Source organism: Neofelis nebulosa, chromosome 8 (genome assembly GCF_028018385.1).
Source record: "Neofelis nebulosa isolate mNeoNeb1 chromosome 8, mNeoNeb1.pri, whole genome shotgun sequence".
NCBI classification, from domain to species: domain Eukaryota; kingdom Metazoa; phylum Chordata; class Mammalia; order Carnivora; family Felidae; genus Neofelis; species Neofelis nebulosa.
The window spans coordinates 69414973-69439661 of record NC_080789.1 but is presented as its reverse complement, the minus strand read 5'-3'; the positions used below and the strand labels follow the sequence as shown (position 1 = coordinate 69439661).

Below are 24689 nucleotides of genomic sequence, written 5' to 3'. Positions count from 1 at the left end.
CTTGCACTTGGTGAGTTCAGGCCCCGCATCAGGCAGGGCTGACAGCTTGGAGCCTGCTTCCGATCCTGTGTCTCCCTCTCTCTCTCTGCCCCTCCCCTGCTCACGCTCTGTCTCTTTCTCTCTCTCAAAAATAAAATAAATGTTAAGGAAAAAAAAAGTACATGTTGGTTTAAGAACCAAACTTGCTGGAGTTAAAAATAAGGGTGTTAGTGGGGTGCCTGGGTGGCTCAGTCGGTTAAGTGTCTGACTTCAGCTCAGGTCATGATCTCACAGTTCATGAGTTCGAGCCCCGTGTCAGGCTCTGTGCTGTCAGCTCAGAGCCTGGAGCCTGTTTCGGATTCTGTGTCTCCCTCTCTCTCTTTCTGCCCCTTCCCAGCTTGCGCTCTGTCTCTCTCTGTCTCTCAAAAAAAAAAAAAAAACCCAAAAAACTTCAAAAAAAAGATTTTAAAAAATAAGGGTGTTAGTGTTAAAGGTTGTGGTCAAATATTTTATGGCTTGAAGTTATAAGGACAGTTTTTACAAAAAGCATAAATACTGGCTTTTGAATTTAAAATAAATTTAAATAACCTGGCTGGTACAGTTTATTCATAGTAGAACCAAGGAAAATAGGCAGATTGATGCAGTTTATTCAGAAGTGCATATATGCTGGTTGATATTGGTGTTGGTTATCTATCATAAAATTTATTGGTGTATTCACTTGGAAATATAACTTTGGTGGGACCTAGAATAAATTGTTACTCTCAGTAATGTTTGGATTATCTATGAATTTCATTAAGTATTCCAAGAATTGTGTTACTAAAATAAGAGTCTAACGTATTTTTCTGTTTCAGAGTATAAAGAAATCTCATTTGTGCTTGGATACTTTTTGCATATTCATTATGTTGTGAAGTGGAAGTTAATCCATGTCTGCAAGATATATACCCTGTTGACTAAGTACATTGCAATAACCTGTTGCTGGAACTACAATCTCTTGGTGATATCTAGGAATAGCTGTCACATTCTGAATTGTTGTCCCAGAACGATAGATCCATAATTCCAATAGTTTCTAAGTCACTGTTTGCAGGGTCCACCCCATCTTACCGCAGGAGATTTTATGGTGGGGCTGAATCTGTTTTGGCTGTTTTATCTCATTAGTCTCTTAACAGTTTCCTTTTTCTTTTCCTTTCATGCCATTGATTTGTTGAAGTAAGGGAGTCATTTGTTCTTCAGATTGTACCAAATTGTCAATTTGGTTGATCACTTCCTTCTAGTGTCAGTTAACTTGTTCTTCTATCCCCTGTATTTATTTCCTGAAAACTGATAGATCTAAAGGTTGATAACATTCAATTTCAGTATTTCAGGCATACTTATTAGATAGTGCTGTGGTTTTCATCAAATCATGAGACATGTAATATTTAGTTGTCCCATATTAGTGGTGCTAAGATTGATTGGTGCTTTTAGATAATAGTAGTATGAAACTGTATTCTTAATAAGTGTGCCACAGGTGATTCTTAAGTGTGCTGAAGTTTGAGAACAGCTGATTGAAGTATTGTAATGAAACCAACTTAGTTGCCGAGATAACTAGTTTAACTTGGCATCAACATGTTGGCCAGGGCTACATCCAGAATAAAACCTCTAGATGACATCTGGTCTGGGGCACCTGCTCAAGCTGCACCTGTCGTCTCTAAACAGAGCCTGGACACACCCTATACTTTGTCTCTGGGCTCCAGAGAAGCTAACAAGGGCTCCACTTCAGTTAAGGGGAATAAAAAGGTATATGAATTACCAATTCAAACTTCTCTTAACTGTATTTACATAATTTGGATTTTAAAAATTAATTAAAAATAAGTTTTCCTTAATATCTAGGTGGGGTGTTGTTGTTGTTATTTTTTCCTATATAGGACTTTATGATATTCATTCCAAATGATATGCCATTTGTTTTATTGAACTTACTGAATGCTTTTCTACTTTCTGAGGATTTTGTAGGTCTGTCCCAGTTCTGCTTAGGGAAGTTAACTTACATTGTTTAAATTCCTATAAAAATAGCAATATTAACAATAGCTTGTTTTTTAATGCACTGCCTTGATTTTTCAAACCATTTTCATGTGTGAGATTTTATTTTTATCATCAAATTTCAGAAGTAATTGCTGTTATTTAATCTTAGAAAAAATAACACTTAGAAAAAAATTCTTTACACAACTCAAATTCTTTTCTTTTGGCACAAATGGGCTACTTTGTAAAAAAAAAAAAAAAAAAAAAAAAAAAGAAAGAAAGAAAAAGAAAAGGGCTATAGTTAATAGCCAACTCTCAATCTCAAGTGTCAGCCATAGTGAACTGGTAGAAAAGTTTTTTGTTTTTTTTTAACATATTTTCAGACCATACTTTTTCCCTTTTGCCTTTCTGTTTTGTTCCTTAGTTGATAGACTTGCCTTAACAAAGCATTGTCTTACCACCCTTCATTATCTATAGTTGTTAAATATCCTCAGGAATAGCCCATGTTCTTGCTATATTTACCTTTTGTTTCTATCAGTAAATGATTTTAGTCATTGCCATTTAGTGGGGCCAAAATAAAGTGTTGCTTCTTATGAAGCAGGATTTAGAGAAAGTTGTATAAGAATCTATTGCTTGAAGATACATCTTATTGTGAAGTATGGCAGATATCTGATTCTCACCTTTCTGAGTTCTTACTGTTGTCCTTGGTTAATTCCCACTTCTGGGGTACATTGGTCAGTTGCTCCGTGCACAAAGATGAATTTTACTATATAATCATACATCATTCATGGTGAAGTGTTTTCAGATGAAATTTTATTTTATCCCTCTCCTAGCCCATTTTAAATAAATAAAATGTTAATAGAAACACTCATGAGGCCAGTAGGAACATTTATCTGTTAAAATAGGACAAAGAAGAGACCATAAGTTAGGGTTCTATGTAGAAAGTATCTTACTTGTAGTACTTTAGAATTTAAAATTGTCAGTAGTAATGCTCAGGTTGATTACACTTTTCATAATCATTCATAGATTAAGTGAAATTTCAATGTATTTGAACACCGATCAGACCACTTTGTACTTCATAAATAGAAGTTCCTACCTTAGCACTCTACCTCCGAGTGCACTCCCAAGTGATAGGTGAAGTGTGCTTAAGTGGTTTGTATTATCTTCTTAGTTTACACCATTAAAAAGTCAAACCTCTGAATTTGTGAGTAGTTTTTCCAGGTAGCCTCACAGTGTAATTCATTAATTCAATCTAATAGTAAAAAAATCTGAGAAATTGTAAACCTAATCATTTTCCTTGCTATGTTTTCTTTTTTAAAGATTTAAAAATTTTTTTGACTCTGTGTGAACTCTTGCTTACACTTTAGTTATATTGGCCAGTTATTATTTTGCCACATTTGCTTTATCTTTTTCTCTTTATATGTGATGGTATACATATATTATTATTACTATTTTATAATCATTTGGTATCATTATAAATATCATGGTCTTTATTCCTAAATATGAGTTATGTTAAGAATAAAACATTCTGTTAGTGTAGCAATAATACAATTATCAAATTCAGGAAACTTAACATGGATATAATCATATTAATCTGTATTATATACAGACTATTCAAATTTTGCCAGTTATCCCAAAGATATCTTTTATAGCAATTGTGCCCAACCCTGCAAATCCATGATCTTGTATTACATTTAGTTATATCTCCAGTTCTTCATCCTTACATGATATTACCATTTTCGAGCAGGACAAGCCAACGGTACTATAATTTGGATTTGTCGGATGATTTTCCAGGATTAGATTTAGGTTAGGCATTTTTGGCACGAGGCCAAATGTCACTTTGTCCTATTGTTGAGGTTAACTTTGGTTTAAGGTGATGTCCTTCTGGTTTCTCTACTGCAAAGTTTTCATTTTCTCTTTTGTAATTAATAATTAACCTGTGGGGACATACTTTAAGAGCATGTAAATATCTTGCTCACCGTTAAACTTACCCAGTAGTTTTAATGTCCATTGATGATTCTTGCCTGAATCAGTTAATTATAATGGATGTATAGTGCTTATTTTCTAGCTCTATCATTCTTTCAACATTTCTTAGCAATCTACGGTAAGGATAATATTTTCATTCTTATTTATTATATTTTTATTTTATACAGTGGATTAATATGTGTTATGTATTTTGCTCTTTAGGTCTGGCCAGTAGGAACCCTTTCAAACTGGTTCCTGTGTCTTTAACATGTTCCTATTTTTGAGCTCTTCCATGCTTTCTGACAAAATTAAGATCTTCCGGAGTCAATTTGTGTTTTGCTTACCTATCTGTAGCATCAGCTCTTTCTCCAGGGAGTTCTGGGTTTCTTTAGTGTGGAATGGTACACTGAAACCAAGATCTGGTTGGCAGGTGTACCGATTGTTGCATTGTCTTTCTTCCAGGCTCTGCAGAGGAAGAGCTAGGAAGTTTCTTTATTTTAAATATAAATATACATAGGGAGGAGCCAAGATGGTGGAACAGCATGGAAGCCTTTTATGTGTCTCGCGTCCATGAAATACAGCCAGACCAACACTAAACCATCCTCCCCACCTAGAAAACTGATTGGAAGATTAAATATAAATATACATATTAAAAAAATGATAATGCTATATATACTGACATCTCTAGCTGCAATGCACACAAGTTTCTTCTTGGCTTCTTCCATACTGTGTATCTTCCTTCTCCTGCATTAAGAACTCTAGTACCCAATACCAGTATATTTACTCATCTGGTCAGGTCTGTAATATAGAGAGTACAGTTTAAGAATTATTACACCCATACCACTACAAACAACAAACTTGCTAAGTAGAGTTACAAATTTCTTTGCAGTTTTTTTAGTGTTCAAACTGAAGCTATATTGGTATTTTGTTAAAAAATTCTCAGTGATTGGATTCTTTTTTTTCTGTTATTGTTATTCACTTAAAATACAGTAAAATTCGAATTTTTCCCATTTGTGTTCATTCTTGTTTTTTCCCCATTTTTGTTTTTTTAAATTTTATTTATGAATATGTGAAACAGTTAATAAAATTATAAAATCAAAATTTAAGATATACTTGGAGGTTACCCTCTTCTCTTCCCTTTCTCTTCTACCCCTTCCACTTAGGCTTTGTTGATAACTAGTTTCCTTAGCATCTGGTTATCCTTCCTGTGTTTCTTTTTGTAAAAATTATATATAGAATATATGTGTATATATATATATTTATATATACACTTTTAGTTTCTGTTGAAATGGAGAATGCCTTTTGCCATTTTTTACTTAATGTATCTTAAATATCACTCTAAATAAATTCATAAAGTCCTATTCTTTTTTTAACAGCTGCATAGTATTCCATTGTGTGTATATATCCTGGTTTATCCAACCAGTCCCCTACATGATGACACTTAGGTTGTTTCCAATATTTAGAATAGCAAATAATGCCATATGAGTCATCTGCAAATCTAGTAATCTTATACAAACCTGGTTTTAAAGTTTTGGAGATATATCTTCAGAGCAAATTACTAAATTGGGTGTTGATGTAGTAATCAAAGAGTAAATGCATATGTAGTTTGTTAAATATTGCCAAATTCCCTTTGTGGGAAAGAACTATTTAGCATTCCCACCACGGTATATGAAAGTGCCTATTTCCCAAAGCCTTGCTATGTGCTTGTCAAGCTTTTTAAGTTTTACTAATGTGAGGGATTAAAAAATGGTATCTCACTATATTTCATTATTGTGGCATACATAGCATTTTTTTTTTTAAGTTTTATTTATTTTGAGAGAGAGAGAGTACAAGTGGGGTAGGGGCAGAGAGAGAGGGGAGAGAGAAACCCAAGCGCTGTCAGCACAGAGCTGATATGGGATTCAAACTCAAGAACCGTGAGATCATGACCTGAGCTGAAACCAAGAGTCAAATGCTTAACCGATTGAGCCATCCAGGTGCCCCATGCATAGCATGTTTTAATATTTGATAGTGCCATTCCCATCTCATAGTTTTGTGGGTTTTTTTTTTTTAATATGAAGTTTTCTTGGCTATTCTTTTATCCAGTTCCAGAAAAAAGCTTGTTAATTTTTTGTTGTTGTTTTTAACAGGGATTGCATTAAATTTATAAATTACCTTAAGAGAACTGAGATGATGGTATTGCATTGAGCTATCTAAGAACAATGGAAGTCTGCCTATTCAAGCCTTTTTGTGTCATGCAAGAGTCTAAATTTTTTCTTATATAGGTTTTGGGGCATTTTTAAAGTTTATTCTTACATATATTATCGTTTTTGTTCCTACTGTAAAGGTGGTTTTTCTTCTATTTTAATCTTCTAATTGGCTATCATTTATTTACATGAAAGTTATTGATTTTTTATGTTATAATCTGCCTTACTCAATTGTTTTACTGTTTGTATTAGTTTTATTATTGATTTAAAAACATCTTTAGATATACTAGCATGTCATCTGCAAATGGGGATGGTTTTTCTTCTTTCTTAAATTTTATCCCTTTAATTATTTTATGCCTTTAATTAGTTTCTTTTGTCTAATTGTATTGGCCACTGTAAAATAGTTGGGAAGATGAAGGTGTCTTTGTCTTGATGCTGACCTTAATTTGACCTAACATTTCCTCATTGACTAACATACTGCCTGCTATGTGTTCTTGATGTAATCTTAACTCTATATGTTCTACTAACATGGTATTTCCATATCTGTTTATTGAATGAACACTACTGGTTAGACTTAGAAGTGAGATTTGGAGATATCCTTCATATGCTTTATCTGCTAGCATTTTGTTTTAACTTTTTTAAATCTGTAATTATTTATTATCTGTATTCAAGGGGGGAGCTAAGACTGAATATTAAAACTTTTAGGTCCCATTTCACAGCTTATATTTGAATGTTCATATTTCTCATGTCCTAGGAATTTAACATAGAAATAAAAATCAGCTAAAATGCTAAATGATAACTTCAGAGGAAAGTTACTTTTCCTATTCTATCTATCTATTAAAAAGTCTTTACTTTGCTGACTGTTGCATGACCTGCAAAAATAAGACAATAATTTAATTCATTACTTGGGTTTATATTAAAGACTACTATAAACCATGATCATTGCTTGATTTTTATATTCTCAAGGCAAGAAGTAATTGTTTTGGTCGAAAAATCTTCTTTATAGGTTATCCACCCTGTGGAAATGAAAAGTAAATTCATACATTAGTTATAATCAGAAATCTTACATGCTGTTTCAGTGAATCCATTCAGATTCATTACCACCAAATTAAATGTTATGTTTTTACGCTGCCTACCTGATCCTCAGATTTAGGTCTAATTTGGACATTAAAGTCTTGCTAGTTTTGTGACTTAGAATATCCCTTCTTTACAAACTACGGGGGTTAACTTAAGTGTGTGTGTGTGTGTGTGTGTGTGTGTGTGTGCGCGCATGCATGCACTCATGCACATGCATGCACACATACATGCAATACTATTAGCTTTAAGCAAACGGTTTGATAATTTGTTGGTCAGTTTTTGGATATATCAAATCTTAAAGATATTTATCAGGTCTTACACATTTAAGTGGTTAAGCTGAGGTAGATATTATATGCAAATGTAACGTTTTATAGAGGCCTTAGTAGTATAGCTCATGGAATCTGAAAATTTAAATTCCTGAAGATAGGAACAAGAATTATGTAGTTAGAATTGGATATGGTTACCTAATCTATCAAAACATAGCATCGTTATTCTTAGAACTAGAAGGGATTTTAAGAAAATGGTCTAACCGTTGTTTTTTGGTAAGCTAGAAATATGGATATTTTTTCTGTTAGGCCTTCCTAAGATCATTATTACTGAATGATGGAAGGGGCAAGTAGAAGCCAGAGTTGCCTTTATTACTCTAGCTATTCTATTCTGATTTGAAAGGAATAAATGTAGAAGATTGTCAGAGAATTTTTTACTACTATAAATTGTGACCCTTATTTTTACATTAAGATGAGTCTCCTGACTCATACCTTCTATGAGGCATAGGTAAATTGTTGGCCACTAGCAATGATAATTATGTACTTGATTTGGCATTTTATCAACAGTCTTATCTCTTTCCCCTTCCTGTTTTAGGTTTATAAGACAAGTATTATTGGAAAGCCCATAATAAAACATATAACAATCACTGGGAAAAATCACTTTTTACTTCAGAGATATTCTTTATTTTTTAATGTTTTGCTTGCAAAAACTTAAACTGACGTATTTGATTTTTTTTTTTTTTAATAACTAGGGATACTAATTTAAAGTTTTCAGTCTGGTACATTATGTTTTAGATGGAGACCTCTACTGGAAGTATGAAGCAATAGATGGATTTTATTATACATTATTAAATATCTGGACAAGGGGATGGCAAGGAGATTTTTTAAAAAATAGTTAATGTAAAGTATCTTGGAGTCCTTTTAAAAGAATCTTATGATACTTTAGATAATAGTGTACTTTTGGTTTTATGATATCATCTTAAGTTTTTTTTTTTTTATAAAGCAGCACATCAAGTTTATATTTTGTTTTTTGCTTTTTAGCTATTTATTGAATTTGTCATGTGCTAAATGGTACTGAATGGTTTACCATAACTCATTTTTTCTTATACTTCCCTGTGATATAGGTACTGTTGTTATTATACCAATGTTATAGAAGAGAAAATAGGACAAAGCGGTTTAAGAATCTTGCCCAAGGTCACACAGTAAGTTCAGGAGCTAGTCTTTGAACCTAGGCCATCTGGCTCTGGAAAAGGCATGCTATGTTGTTTTCCCCCTAGTGCACAGGATTACAACTTTATAAAAAAGTATATGAAGACAAGGACTTGAAGGGGATAAGCAAAATATGAAAATAGTTGAAGCAGCTGTGGGATTGTGGCTTTTATTTTTTAAAAAATCCTTTAATGTATCTTTTTTCAACAGAACTCGGGTGCTCCAGTACAATTTATAGTAGAGTTTATATCTGCAAATACTCACCCTACTGAAATTTTACACTTCTACAAGTTAGTATTATCCTATTTTATAGATGAGGAAAAAAGCCTCTACCATTGCTAATATGTAGTGGTGTCAGGATTAGAGTTTTGCTTTGTGAGTTATAATTCACTGCTCTTACTGTAGTGTCCAAGTCTTGAGGTCAAGGACTTTTTTTTTTTTTTTTTTTTTTATGTTTATGTACCTTTTAAAGCCTCTAATTCGATTTTTGATAACATTGTAGTTGAACTGAATCAGATCCTCTGCCATTGGGGAGATCCTTAAGAACCCAGGTGGGTATGTATGGCAGACCTCTCAGCAAAGGGGAAATCGAACTTGGGAATTGTGAAAGAAGTGAAAATTCTAAAATATAGAATTGGTAGTATTATAGCATTTCATTGATCTGGCCCTAAGCTTAACCTTTTCTTGTGTGGTTTTATGAAACAAGTACCAAGAGTCAGTTCTAGTGGTAGAATATAAATTAACATTGTGATAAATGTGGCATTTTGTGTTGTTTTATATAGTCCTTAAAATATGTATTTTTAGGTAAAATAGACACTAACCTTTCTTATCTTTCTTTACAAACTACAACAGAATAGAATCTTATGTAAGGTAAAGAGTTGACCCAAAGTAATAGTTTTGTTTCAGACTATCAGGTGAAACTCCAAAGATTTTGCAAAGTAACTACTATTTCTGGAAAAAAAAAAAAATGGATATTGGAAATGATGTGATGGTGCAGTGGAAGGATTTTGAGAGTCAACAGTGTTCATTATCAGGGGTGTCTGGGTGGCTCAGTTGGTTAAGCATCTGGCTCTTGATTTTGGTTCAGGTCATGATCTCAATGGTTCATGAGATTGAGCCCCACATCGGGCTCTGCACTGACAGCATGGGGTCTGCTTGGGATTCTCTCTCTCTGCCCCTCCCTTGCTTACACACACTTTCTCTCTCTCTTTCAAAATAAATAAACATTTTTAAAAAAAGAATGTTAATTATCATCATAGTGATAGCTAACATTTATTGAACATTTACTATTTGCAAAGCACTGTGCTCATCTTGCATTATTACAGTCTTCAAAGCCATCCTGTAAGATTGATACCATCATCATCATTTTATAGATGAGGAGACTAAGATTTAAAGAGATTAAGTAACTTTCACAAAGTCACACAACTGCAAAGTGGTGGAGCTGCCTCTAGAGACCAAACTTGTAACCACTAGGCAGAATACTGCCCTTTATTCAATTCACTGAATAACAATTGATCATCTGTCATTTACTGGACACTGTTCTACATGCACTAGATATAAATCAGTGATAAAAACAGGAAAATCTTTCCCCTTTGGAGCTCATGAAAGGAGACTACACAAATAAGCAAAACAGTTTGTTAGATAAGTGCAAGGAGATGAATCAAGCAAATAAAGTAGGTAGTTTTTGATGGAGAGTGCGTAACATCTTTAGATAGAGTGGGCAGGAAAAAGTCTTTATAATAGAGCATGACATTTGAATAAAGACTCAAAGGAGATGAAGGAGCAAACCAGGTGGATATCTGGGATAAGAGTAAACAAACAGCAATGGAGCATGCCTGGTGTGTTCTAGAAACAGTAAAGAGGCCATTGTGGCCAAAGTTAGTAAAGAGAGAAAAGTTGGAGATTATTAGCTCAGAGAGATAGAGAGCTGGTAGCTGATCTTGTGGGGCCTTTGAAAGGTCTTTGCCTTATACTGAAGCCATTGGAGGATTTCGAGCATGATGTGCCATTGTCTGGATCTCTCTGAGTGCTTTTGTTAAATATAGATGAAGTGTGATCAAGGGCAAAAGCAAGGGGACCTGTTAGGGAGTTAATAAAATAATCCGGGTGAGAAATGATGGTACTTTGTACCAAGAAGGTTCATAGTTGTTGAGGTGGTGATAAATAGCCATATTTTAGATATCTAAAGTTTTAAATCTAAAACTTTTGAGACTTACATTAGCAGATGCCTACTCAGAGACTTACTGAGAACCCACTGGGTGTCAAGTTTTGTACTACTTCAGTTATAAGCTATTTTCCGTAATTATCAAAGTATAGTAACACTTGCTCTTTGTACACAACCTAGAAAATACAAAGGGGAAAAAACTGAGCACAGTTAATATCTTAGCATGTTTTCTTCTAGTCTTTTGTCATAAGGATTGAACCTTAAAATCTGTCTACCGAAAGCTGACTGTCTCTCCTGCTAAATGTTAGCATCTTCAGAGCAAGACCTGTGCTTTTTAGTTCTCTACTGTAGGTACGTAGTTCATAATAAGTGCTCAGTACTGTTTGTTTTGTTTGAATTAATTGTGCCAACCAATTAGGTGCCATATCCTTGCATATTCTTTTAAGGGATACTGCATTTTTTCATTTGTTTTAAGGCTTGGTGAATGGGAAGCCAGTAAGTGTTGGTAGACTTAGTTAATGTACTCTGAACTCCAGCCATGCTCATCTATTTATAGTGGTCTAAACATGCCAAGTTTTTCTCGCCTCTCTGCCTTTGCATGTGCTGTTTTCTCTGCCTGGAATTCCTTTCCCTTCTTTTTTGCCTGACATAACTCCTACCCGTCTTTGAAACTTAATATAAATGTCACCTTCTCTGAAAAGCCTTTTCTTATCTTCTGTAACAGCTTGAAATGATCCTTATTATCCTACTTTTCCTCCCATCTATACCTCTAGGATAGACACTACTGTTACATATTTCTTTCAAGTCAGTCTCCCATATTACACTTCGAGCTCAAGGAAGTAAGGACTTGCTTTTGTATATCTTTGTATCATCATAACACAATGATTATTAGAATATAGGAGTTAATGTGTGGCCACTGGAATGAATGAATGAATACTGGAAAGGGTCATTGGAAATAAGGAAAGGAGATCACTTTGGTTTGAGTGTAGGGAGGAGCTTATGGAAGAGGTCTCAAGCTCAGCATTGAAAGACCAGTTGGATTCAGATGGAAAAGAAAAAAGGAAGATTGAGGACATTTTAGGTATGAGGAAAAGAGTAAATGAGGGTATGGATAATGTATTTTAATTGTATTAATGAACCCTGCTCCCTTGGAGGGTTTGTATATGTGATTGGGGGAAGGTAAGATGGAGACCAAGGTTTGGTAGCATATGATGGAGGATTTTGAAAATCAGATCAGGATGTTTGACTTTTATTATTCTGTATATAGTGAGGGTGTGAGATTTATATTATTTACTTGTTTTGCAGCAGAACAGTTTCTTGATGAAAATGATATTTGGGGAACGTTAGTCTTAATGCTGGTGTGTGGGATAGATTTGAGATAGGAGAAAATAGTGACAGGAATAGCAAACACACCTGTCTGGTTTGATCAGAAAAAGGGGTATTATTATTTTTTTAAAGTTTATTTTTGTTTTGAGAGAGCAAGAGAGAGAAAGTGGGAGAGGGCCAAGAGGGAGGAAGAAACAGAATCCCAAGCAGGCTCCACATTGTCAATGCAGAGCTTGATGCACTGCTCGAACCCATGAACCATGAGATCATTGACCGGAGCTGAAATCAAGAGTCAGACGCTTAACCTCCGAGCCACCCAGGTGCCCCAGTGGGATATTATTTTTATCAAGTATTGAGATAAATGTGAATTCTTTTTTTTTTTTTTTACATTTTTTAAATTGGAGTATAATTAACACGACATTATATTAGTTTGAGGTATACAATGTAATGATTCAATATTTGTATGTATTGTAAAATGATCACCACAATTAAGTCCAGCTAACATCTGTTACCATACATAGTTATTTTTTTCTTCTGATTAGAACTTTCAAGATCCAATCTCCTAGCTACTCTCCCATATGTAATATAGTATTATTAACTATAGTTACTGTGCTGTACATCACATTCCCATGACTTACTCATTTTATAACTGGAAGTTTGTACCTTTTGACCCCCTTCACTTATTTTGCCCATCCTCCACCCTGTCGCCTCAGGCAAGCACCAATGAGTTCGCTATATCCATGAGCTCAGGGCTTTTTTTGTTTTTTGATTTTTTTAGATTACACATACAAGTGACATCATATGGTATTTATCTTTTTCTGTCTGACGTTTCATTTAGCATAGTGCCCTCAAGGTCTATCCATGTTGTTGCAAATGGCAAGATTTCATATTTTTTTATGGCTGGATAATATTCTATTGTGTACACATACCACATTTGCTTTCTTGTTTTGTCCATTGATGGACATTTAAGTGGTTTCCATGTCTTGGCTATTGTAAATAATGGTGCAGTGAACATGGGGGTTCATTTATCTTTTAAAAAAAAATTTTTTTTTCAATATTTATGAGAGACAGAACATGAGCAGGGGAGGGGCAGAGAGAGAGGGAGACACAGAATCTGAAGCAAGCACCAGGCTCCGAGCCGTCAGCACAGAGCCTGATGCAGGGCTCAAACTCATGAATGGTGAGATCATGACCTGAGCCAAAGTCAGACACCCAACCGACTGAGCCACCTAGGTGCCCTATTTATCTTAAAAAATTTTTTTTAGTGTTTGTTTATTTATTATTGAGAGACAGAGAGAGACAGAGCATGAGCATGGGAGGGGCAGAGAGAGGAGGAAACACAGAATACGAAGCAGGCTCTAGGCTCTGAGCTGTCAGCACAGAGCCTGATGCGAGGCTCGAACTCACAAACCGCGAGATCATGACCTGAGTCGAAGTCGGATGCCTAACCAACTGAGCCACCCAGGCACCCCTACATTTATCTTTTAAATTAGTGTTTCTGTTTTCTTTGGAAAACTTTTTACTTCTTAAAAAATACTAGACAATGAAGTCATATTCAGAAAGTACTTCAGAATCTTGTAGTAGTATCTTTAGGGTTGTTGTTCTAAATACCAGTTTTCATTGGACTGTCAATTTACAGAAGAGCAGGTTAGTAGAGAATTCCAGTTGCTGGTAAATTTGATAAAGTGACTATTTCTGCACTTCATTTTATTTACTGGAGTGTAGTTCCATCATTATTAGTTTGCAGTCATGTAAGATTTTAGATTATATGTAGATTCAGTTTATATGTAAATTCACTTTACCTTCTATCTCTGTGCTGGAAGGAACTTTTTATAACTTCTTCTGTAACTTCACTCCCCCCCCCCCCCCCCCAAGCTCTGGAACTTAGCACTTCTGTTTATTTGCTTAAATAATTTAACAACATTCTCCTTTCTATTTTTCTAAAACCATGTGAGACAGGGTCTAGTGGGGATAAGTAGACAGAGTCATGACAAAAACAGACTGAACTGAAGACAGATGAACATATTTGACATGTTTAGAGTTCTTTAGAATGTTTTCTAATGTAGGGTATTCTTGGACACACATTTGTATGACTAGTATGTATGGTTAAGAAAAAGGGATTCTTTTGGAAAGGGTGCTTAGGACTAAGGAGAATGGTCTGGGATGTGCATAGGATCATATCTTCTCAAAATTCTCCTGAAAGTGCTTTGCGATTATTTTGAATCTTATTTTGATAATAAACTGATTTGCTTTGGTTTGGACATTTCTATATTCATTTGTAAGTTGTTTTTAAAAAGTGATCATAGGGCTCGTAAAAATTGCCTCCACTCTAACTCATCTTAGTATGTGAAGAAATATGTAACTGAGCAACATTCTGACTACAAACAAAAGAGAAGACTGGTATTCCCAAATGATGATAATCCAGCATTTAGAACAAAGGTAATTTTTTCTGTGCTTCTTTACTTGTAACATCCCAGGAATGGTTTTACTTTTGTCTATAAAAGCAGAGGAAGTTGTAACATGGACAAAATATGGAGTCTCCTGATGGGATTCAGAGAAAATTCAGGAATATCCTCCTTGCTACCCAGCAGGGAGGAGTAAGCCTTCCATACTGCAGCCTGAGTTACAGAGAATAGCTCAGTCCAGTCCTTTCTCTGTGTCATTATTATGAGTAAAAGGAGTTTACACTCTTGAAGAAATACCAAGTCCTCTTCATTGCACAATTTGAGATGATTGGCTGAGGACTGGTTGTCTCCACAAGGGTTCTTAGGCCAGTATTCTCAAACTGTTCATTAGTGAGCTATGGGAAAAAGTGTTCTGAGTTAAATACAGTTTGGAAACTTTGTTAGAAGAGTTAAACATGGTTCTTTTCTGCAACACTTTTCAAAACTAATGTGCTTATAAATTGTCTTGTGACTGTCTATGGAATTTTCCAAACACATTGAGCACATATTGTCCCATCCCTTCTACTCTTGGCCTCACCAGCCTCCAGCATGCATATCTACTTACAGGGTTACTGTGAAGTTTAGAAAATGCTGCTGTTAGCAGAAAACTTGCTAGATAAAATAGACCCAGCTGGAATAGTCTTGAAAAATGCTTAACTAGTTTACTAAGATAGATGTGAAAGCCCATTGCTTCCCCAGTTCTGGGTTGCATGGGAAACATGATTAATCATAGAGAGCTTGGTTGAAAAAGAGAAGCCAAGTTTTAATGGCTTTGATTTAAGATGCAGTATACTCAGGCAGAATAGGGTGCCTTGAGAGGAGTCTTTTAAACTCTGGAGGTTATGAACCTTGATAAGTGAATTAGCACATATTTAGTATGGAGAGTTGTTAGAATTAGGCTTTGATACTTCATTGCAGATTTTTCCTATTGTCCTCTGAAATGCAATGTGAGAAAGCATTTCAATTAGACCTCTGGGTTGTTGAATTATCTTATATTTTTGAATTGAAATAGCCAGCGTGGTTCTTTCAGTTAATCATTAGCAAGGACATCCAATGAAAAATATATTTGCTATGCAGTATTTTTCTAATGTAGTCCTTTAAGTGATTATACTAAGATCACAATAATGAATTTCCATTTATCGGTTCCTTATGAAGAACTATATTTTCATGGACAAAGTGATCCTTCAGGACAACCCAACTTTGGGTTTTCTGGAATCTATGTAAGCAGAAAGCTTACATTATCTCTTGACATAGCACATACTCCTTTATCGAGAAAAAAGTAAGAGATAAATAATTGGATATATATTAGGAAGTTATTAATAGGGAAAACAAACTTTGAGGACATTTCATTAAGTCAGGGTAGATGCATCCAACTTCTTAGATTTTCTAATACTCTACAAGATAAACAGTTGATGTTCCAAATGGTCTCTGGATACTGGTTTAATTTCTTTTATACCCATTAAAATAACAGTGACTTACACATGGCATAAGTTTCTCTAGAGTGTCATAGTGCAAACATAAATAGTCCAGGACTGATAAGGTAGCTCTAAAGGAAGCCTTCAGGGGTGCCTGGGCGCCTTAGTCAGTTGAGCACCTCACCCCGACTCTTGATTTCGGCTCAAGTCAGGATCCCAAGGTTGTGGGATCAAGCCCCACGCATCAGGTGCCATGCTGAGCTTGGAGCCTGCTTAAGATTCTCTCTCTGTGTGTCTCTGTCTCTCTCTAGCCCCCCACGTCTTCCCTCCTTTTTCCCTGCACATGTTCTATATCTAAAATAAAATTAAATTTAGGGCACCTGGATGACTCAGTTGGTTAAGCATCTGACTCTTGATTTTGGCTCAGGTCATGATCTCATGGTTTGTGGGTTTGAGCCCTGCATTGGGCTCTGCACTGACAGTTCAGAGCCTGCTTCTGATTCTCTCTCCCTTTCTCTCTGCCCCTACCCCACTTGTATTCTGTTTCTCAAAATAAATAAATAAACTTAAAAAAATTAAATTTAAAAATAAATAAAGGAAGCCTCAGCCCATTCTTTCCTGTCCTTTACATATGACTTCCATCTTATGCTACCATATATAGATGGCTGCTCCATATATAGGTGGTACCATATATAGATGGATAGATTCTCCTCATTCTAGCCAGCGGGACAGAGTAAAAAGAGAGAAGAGGAACCCTTTCTCTTATGAGCACATGCCTTTTCCATTTACATCCCATTAGTCAGATTCATGCCACACAAGGAAAGCTAGGATATGTATTTTTTGAGCTTTCACAGAACATTCATAAAATTGATCATGTAACAAGCCACAAAGGACACTTTCATACATTCCCCAAAAAGTCACAGATAATGTCTTGAGGAAACTTTTTTTGCTTAAAGAATAGGTAAAAGAAGAGAATACACACACACACACACACACACACACACACACGGATTATATATAAGTATATACGTATATACTTATATATATATACTTATATATAAGTATATACTTATATACATGACATGTGGTATATAGGTGTGTGAGTGTATGTGTAGACAGCTGGTAGTCTGTGTTATTCATTATTCTGAGATAGGTTTCCAGATGCTGAAGTGCCTTCTGAGTTACCACAGAAAGAAGAGATTGTACTTAACAACTTGAAGTTAATTCTCTGTAAATCAGTAACCTATGGGTTTAAAAATTTGTGGTGTATTAAGTTAAATGAAGCATTCAGCCCAAAAGATGTCTGAGTGTGTATTGAATTTCTTGAGTAGTGATTTATGTACACGTGTATGGGAATATAATATAATTTGATATACAGATTCTTGATTTATAGACTGTTTATCAAAAAAGTAGAATGAAGTAGTAGTTTATTAAAATGAGTACTTTTGAGTGTAGTTTTTTCCATCAAAGGAAAAAATTATGATTCGATGTAATAGTTCACTTAAATTGCAGTATGATCTAAGAAATTTTAGGTCTTGTTTCAAAATCAAATTAGTGTAATTTTTTAAATTGTGAAGATAATTGGTACATCTTATTTAAGTGAAGGAAAATGTATTCAGATATATACATTAATTTTTATAGACCTCATAATATTTTGTATATAAAAATATGAACATAAATGACAATTCCTTTTAGTGTAATAATTTTTACATTGAGCTCCAAGTAAAGCAAATAGGAAACAATTTTTTCACAATACTTTAGGGGGTTTTATAGCCAAACAAGCATTTTTTCATGTATTTGATATTACTTGATAGTATTCTGTTTTTTTTTTATTTTTTTATTTTTTTATTTTTTTACTTGATAGTATTCTGGAGCTTGTTTAATGATTCTTATTTTCTTTTATATTTTATGATTCTTATTTTCCGATAAATGTTTTCAAATCTTTACATTTTTTTTTAAGACTTAGCCAAATTTCACATCTTTTGACCTGTGTTTTCTTTGTCATCCTCTACTAAGTATTATACTTAGAATTTCCTGCTCTTTAACCCACAGATTAAATCCAGGTAAAAGATTTTTAAAGTTCTCTTTTGGTTATCTTCTTTATTTTGGTTTTAATTTTATTGCTTTAAAATTTGTGAACATAGCCTATATTTTGATGGCCAGGTGCATGTAACAAGGTATCTTTTGTGGCCTATTATGTGATTGATTTTTATGAACGTTCTATGTAAGCTCAAGAAGAATGCATTCTATGTTGTCATGTCATGTCTATTATGTCATGTCGTCAGGCTTTCAAGGTGGTATATTTCAAATCTTTCAAGTCTTTGCGTTTGTTTTTTTGCTTCATACTTTTTCAAAGGCATGTAAAAACCTCCAGTTAGAATTGTTTGTCTATTGCTGGTGCACCAAAATTTTCAGTTGTTGCTTCATGTACATTGAGGCTGCATATTCGCTTTCATTTTATCTTGCTGTTATATATTTACTTGTGTCTTATGGCTCCCCACCTTGAAGTTTAATTCTTTTGATATTAACAGTGACTCTCTTTTGGTTCATATTTTTCAGATACTTTTCATTATCCTTTATGTTTTATTTTTGTTGAATCTTGGTTTTACATTTAATCTAAGAATATGTCTTTTGAGTTTAATCCATTTATATTTAATGTGATTATTGTTACATTAAAGTTTATCTCTGCCATTTTATATTTTATCCCTTCAGTGTCTGAATTGAATGTCTATGTCCTCTCCTCTTCCTGCCCAGTAAATACCAAGATCCTTAGCATACTCTCCCCTTGGTACCCCTATTTTGTTGGAATAGGTTGATGTGATATTTTAATTATTTTTATGAATATACTTTTATAAAAAGATGAATCTTCTAAAACTTTTCCTGACTTCTGTATTTTGTTGCTTTTATCTGGGTTCATTTCTCATCCTGCCAGATTGCATTCTTCAGAAGCTTTGAAAGAGGGTCTTTTTGTGGCAAACTTTGAGAGGTTATATACCTAGAATATCTTTATTTATCACTCAAGCTTAAGTGATAATTTACTTTGTTATGAAATTCTAAGTATGAGGTTTTTTTCCCCCTTAATATTTTGAGGGTAAGCTTTCATTGTCCTCTTGTTGGCCTGGTGTTTGTTGCTTGTGAAAAGTCTGATACTTGATCTTGTTCTTTTGTATGTGATCTCTCCTCTTCCCCTTGTTGGAAGCTTTTAAGTAATTTTTTTGTTTTGTTTTGGAAAGGCCTAACTTTCACTCTAGTATGCTTAGGTATAGGCTTTTATATTCTTAGCACTCTAAGCCATTTCAATCTAAGATCTCATATATTGAATTCTGTGAAATTCTTGGCCATTATTTTTTAAATTTCTTCCCCTTCATTTATTCTTTTCTTTGGTTATAGAATAGCTGTTAGGTAGATATTGATACTTATACTACTTATACTAGATCACTTTTTAAAAATATTTATTTATTTATTTATTTATTTATTTATTTATTTATTTATTTATTGAGAGAAAGAGACCAAGCCAGGGAGGGGCAGAGGAAGAAGGAGAGAGAGATCCCAAGCAGACTCTGCGCTGTCAGCACAGAGCCTGACATGGGGCTCAAACCCACGAACTGTAAGATCATGACCTTAGCTAAAACCAAGAGTCAGAAAACTTAACCATCTGAACCACCCAGTCAGTCACCCCTCTCTAGATCACTTTAACTTTTAAAGTTCTTTTTATCTCATTCTGCTGCTCTATGGGACATTTCCTGGACTTAGTCTTAAATTTTTTTTTTTTTAATGTTTATTTATTTTTGACAGAGAGAGAGAGAGGGAGACAGAGCATGAGTCGGGGAGGGTCAGAGAGAGGGAGACAGAATCTGAAGCAGACACCAGGCTCTGAGCTGTCGGCACAGAGCCAGATGCGGGGCTCAAGCTCACGAACTATGAGATCATGACCCAAGCCAAAGTCGGATGCTCAACTGACTGAGCCACCCAGGCGCCCCTTCCTGGACTTAGTCTTAAAGATTATTACATTGTACTTTGGTTCTATCCGTTCTGTTATCCAAACCATTTTAAAATTTAAAAATCACAAACAGTATATTCTTTGTTCTTAACTGCTTATTCCTGCTTTATATTTCTACTACATGTTTCTCTTAAGTCTATACACTATGAATGTTTAAAATTCTTCTTTCAATTAGTTCTGCTTCAGAGGTTATTTCCTGTGCTTTTCGGTGTGGATGTGGGTTTGGGTGTTTGTCTCCTCTTCCTTTATTAGTAATTATTAAAAATTTCCTCTTTTTTTTTTTTTTCCTGTTTGTTACTCTTTTATCATCCTGAGATGCTGGTGAATTAAAAAAAAAATTTTTTTTAATGTTTATTTATTTTTGAGAGACAGAGTGTGAACGGGGAAGGGGTAGAGAGAGAGAGGGAGACACAGAATCTGAGGCAGGCTCCAGGTTCCAAGCTGTCAGCACAGAGCCTGACGCAGGGCTCGAACCCACGGAGTGGACTGTGAGATCATGACCTGAGGTGAAGTTGGACATTTAACTGACTGAGCCACCCAGGCACCCCGAGATGCTGGTGCATTTAGAGTGAGAGGTGGACATACACTGAGTTCTACCATTCTTGGCATACACGTGGCTCTCGTTTCTTAGGGATACTTCTCTGCAGGCACTGCTTATCTCAGTAGGGTGCCTCCCTCTTTTCTATTTTAGTCCTGCTGTCTGGCTGTTTCTGCTGCTTTCCTATACTAAGGTAATGGTAGCATGGCTGATAATCTACCTAAGAAAATCCAGCCTAGTAAAAAGGCACATAGCTAGAATTCCTAACCTCAGTTTATTCTCCCCATCAGTGGATGCTGGCTTTTATATGCTCTGTGACTCCCTAACCATGCCCTAGCATTATCTGTGTGCTCCACTGTTTTTGAACTAGATTCTGAGATTCAGCAATCTAGCGTCTACTGTCCTCTCCAGAGTAGAGTGGAGTTCCTGGTGTCTGGGAAGGCACCAACAACCAGCAGATGGTGCTGGTCTTTTACCTTTTCAGGAATCAAAAGCCATATCTTACTTTTACAGGTAATGGCTACTATAAGTGATTATTAATTTTTTTTCAAGTTGTCAGAACATCTTAAGAGTATTCAAGTATTTTTATGAAGAGATAAGAAGGAAATAAATGTATCTAACAATTTCTGTCTCCTTCCTCATGTATAAAATTGTGCTGTTCTGGTTACAGTGCATTTTGAATACCTTTTATGATAGGATAATTGACTTTTAACATATTGTGATCTGTAATAGCTACTATTTACTGAGTGCTTACTGTGTCCTGGGTACTACACTAAATGTTTTATGTATGTACTGTTGGTGAAAGACCAGGATGATTTCTCCAGTGAAAAGTTTTAACTTAATAGGTTTATAAGAATTGTGGATTACTATTGACTCTATAAGATAGAAATTATACTCACATAGTTTAACAGCAATAAATTCCATTAAAGTGATAAAATGTTTTACCTGTAGAAGAGGGAAATAATCGAAGGAGGAAACTTAGAGACTGTTTTTAATGAGAGAACTAAAACTTACAGAATTTGTCACTTTTATATAGTTCATGAGCTTTCTCTGTTTTTTGTTTGAGGGGGTATATATGGATGACAGAACCATTTTGTTTTTAGAGTATTTAACATTTATAGAATATTAGAAATAAAAATGTTACAAATAAATATGCTTGTGTGTTTTACACATAGATGTGAAAATAGAAAATAAATCATTCCATCTTCCTAAAGCAGTTTAAGTGGTCATTATTTCTCATCTAGTTTCATCTATAAAACTAATGTGCTTAACTGTTTAAATTTATTTTTTAGTAATAAACTAACCTTTACCACAGAGCCTAATTTTCTTCCCTTATCCTGTGCTTTCTGATTGTATTTGCTGGTGGAACCCAGAACAATGATTGTATGAAGTGAAGAAGAAAAGACATGCAGATTAGAAAATTGCTGGGTTGGGGGGTGCCTGGGTGGCTCAGTCAGTTGAGTGTCCGACTTCAGCTCAGGTCATGATCTCACAGTTCATGAGTTCAAGCTCCACATTGGGCTTGCTGCTGTCAGTGAAGAGCCCATTTCTGATCCTCTGTCCCCCTTTCTCTGCCCCTCCCCTGCTTGTGCTCTCTCAAAAATAAATAAACATTTAAAAAAAGGAAGAAACTTGCTGGAATTATGTAGAAGGTTTTTTTGCTTGACATTATTTAGGCAATGAAACCTTTTTTTTTTTTTTTTTAATTAAATGCAATCTACACACAGTAAAAGTCACTCTTTAGTATATTGCTCTGTGAGTTTTGACACATGTGAACAGTTGTATAAGCATCACCAGAATGAAGATCTAGAGAGCATTTCCATCACCCCCCAAATTGCTCTGTGTCCTTTGTAGGTAGCCTAGCATTCCATCTTCTATCCCTCGTAACAACTTATCTGTTTTATACCCCTTTAATTTTGCCTTTTTAAGAATATCAGATTAATGAAATTATACCATATGTAGACTTTTCAGTCCAGCTTCCTTTACTTAACATAGTGCTTCTGAAAATCATATGTATTGCCTGTGTCCATAGTTCACTCCTTTTTATTGCTAAGTAGTATTCCATTGTATGAATATGCTGCAGATTCTTTATCATTTCTTAGTTTAGGGAGGTTGGGGTTTCCCCAGGTTTTGGTGATTATAAATACTGTAAACATTCTCATATAAGTTTATGTGTGAATAGAAGTTTTCACATCATTTGGGTAAATACTAAAGAATGAAATTACTGGGTCAAACTGTTAATACATATTGTATTTGAAGCTGCTAAACCATTTTTGGGAATGGCTGAACCATTTTACATTCTTATCAGCAATGTATGAAAATTCCAGTTGCTTCCCATGCTTGTTAAGGGCTTGGTAGTATTCGTTTCTTATTTTTAGCCATCCTAAAATAAGTGTCATAGGCTGTCATTGTTCTTAGAACTTGCATTTCCCTAAATGAGTAGTGATGTTGAGCATTTTTTATGTTTATTTGCTATCTGCATATCTTCTTTGGTGAAGTATCTGTTCAAGTGTTTTCCTTTTTATTTTTTTTTCTTTTCTTTGAGAGAGAGTGAGTGCATATATGCATGGGGAGGACAGAAGGAGAGGGAGAGAGAGAATCTTAAGCAGGCTTCACGCTCAGTGAGGAGCCCAACATGGGGCTCAGTCTTACAACTGTGAGATCATGACCTGAGCCAAAATCAAGAGTTGGACACTCAACTGACTGAGCCACCCAGGCGCTCCAGGGTATAAAGTATTTATCAGATACATGATTTGCACTTAACTTTCTCATAAACTGTTGCTTGTCTTTTTATTCTCTTTTCAGTATGTTTTTTAAAACAGTTATTGAGAAATAATTAATACAGTAAACTAAACATGTACAGAGTATCCATTTTGGTAAGCCTTGACATAGGTATACACCCGGGAAATCATCACCACAATCAAGATAATAAACGTATCCATCACTCTCGAAAGTCTCTGTGTGTCCCTTGGTAATTCTTCCATCCCACTTGTCACAGGCAGCCACTAATTTTTTTAAATTACAAATTAGTTTGCATTTTCTAGAATTTATTTAAGTGAAATCATATACTGTGTACTCTTTTTTCATTTAACAAAATTATTTTGCGATCCTTCTATGTTGTATCAAAGTTCAGTCTTGTTTTGTTGCCAAGTAGTATTCTGTTATATGGGTGTGCCACAATTGGGTTATATCTGGTTTGGGGCTATTATAAATATATATTAATTTTTGTTGCACAAATCTTCTTTTAAATGGATTTATACTTTCGTTTCTCTAGGAGTGAAATGGTTAGGTAATATGGTAAATGTGTTTAACTTTTTAAGAAGCTGGCAAACTGTTCTATAACATTTTACATTCTTACCAGCAATGTCTAAGAGGAGTTCTAGTTGATCCACATTATCATCAACATTTGATGGTCAGCCTTTAATTTTAGCTATCCGAGTAGGTTTGTAGTGATATATTTTTTAAGTGGTTTTTTTTTTTTTTTTGCATTTATTTATTTTTGAGAGACAGAGTGAGACAGTGCACAAGTGGAGGAGGGGCAGGGAGAGAGGGAAACACAGACTCCGAAGGAGGCTCCAGGCTCTGAGCTGTAAGCACAGAGCCTGACGTGGGGCTTGAACCCACAAACTGTGAGATCCTGACCTGAGCTGAAGTCAGAAGCTCAACCGACTGAGCCACCCAGGCACCCCATGTAGTGAAATTATGGTTGGAATTTGGTTTTCCCTAATGACTAATGATGTATGTTTCATGTACTTATTTGCTGTTCATATATCTTTTTTGGTGAAGCGTCCAGTTTGTTGGTGCACCTTTTCATTGGTTTGCTTTCCTTATATTCAGAGGGTTTTTTTATATAATCTGAATATTATCAAATATGTGATTTGCAAATATTTTCTCCCACTCTGCAGCTTGCCCTTTCATTTTTTTATGAGGAGGAGGAATTTTTAATTTTGATAAACATAAATTTATCAAGTTTTTTTCTTTCAGGTATCATGCTTTTGACATATCTAAGGAATCTTTGGCTAATTCAAGGTCACAAATATGTTCTCCTGTTTTCTAGGTGTTTTATAGTTGTAGGTGTTTTCTTTCAACTTTATTGAGAAATAATTGACAACTATATATATTTAAAGT

The 24689-nt window shown here is 34.8% G+C and overlaps 1 protein-coding gene across 5 annotated transcripts in view; it reads left to right on the top strand.

Annotated features, from left to right (window-relative positions):
- ARID2 (AT-rich interaction domain 2) overlaps positions 1-24689 on the top strand; it is a 180709-nt gene that overhangs the window by 7405 nt on the left and 148615 nt on the right. The gene's annotated exons all lie outside the window — the stretch shown is intronic.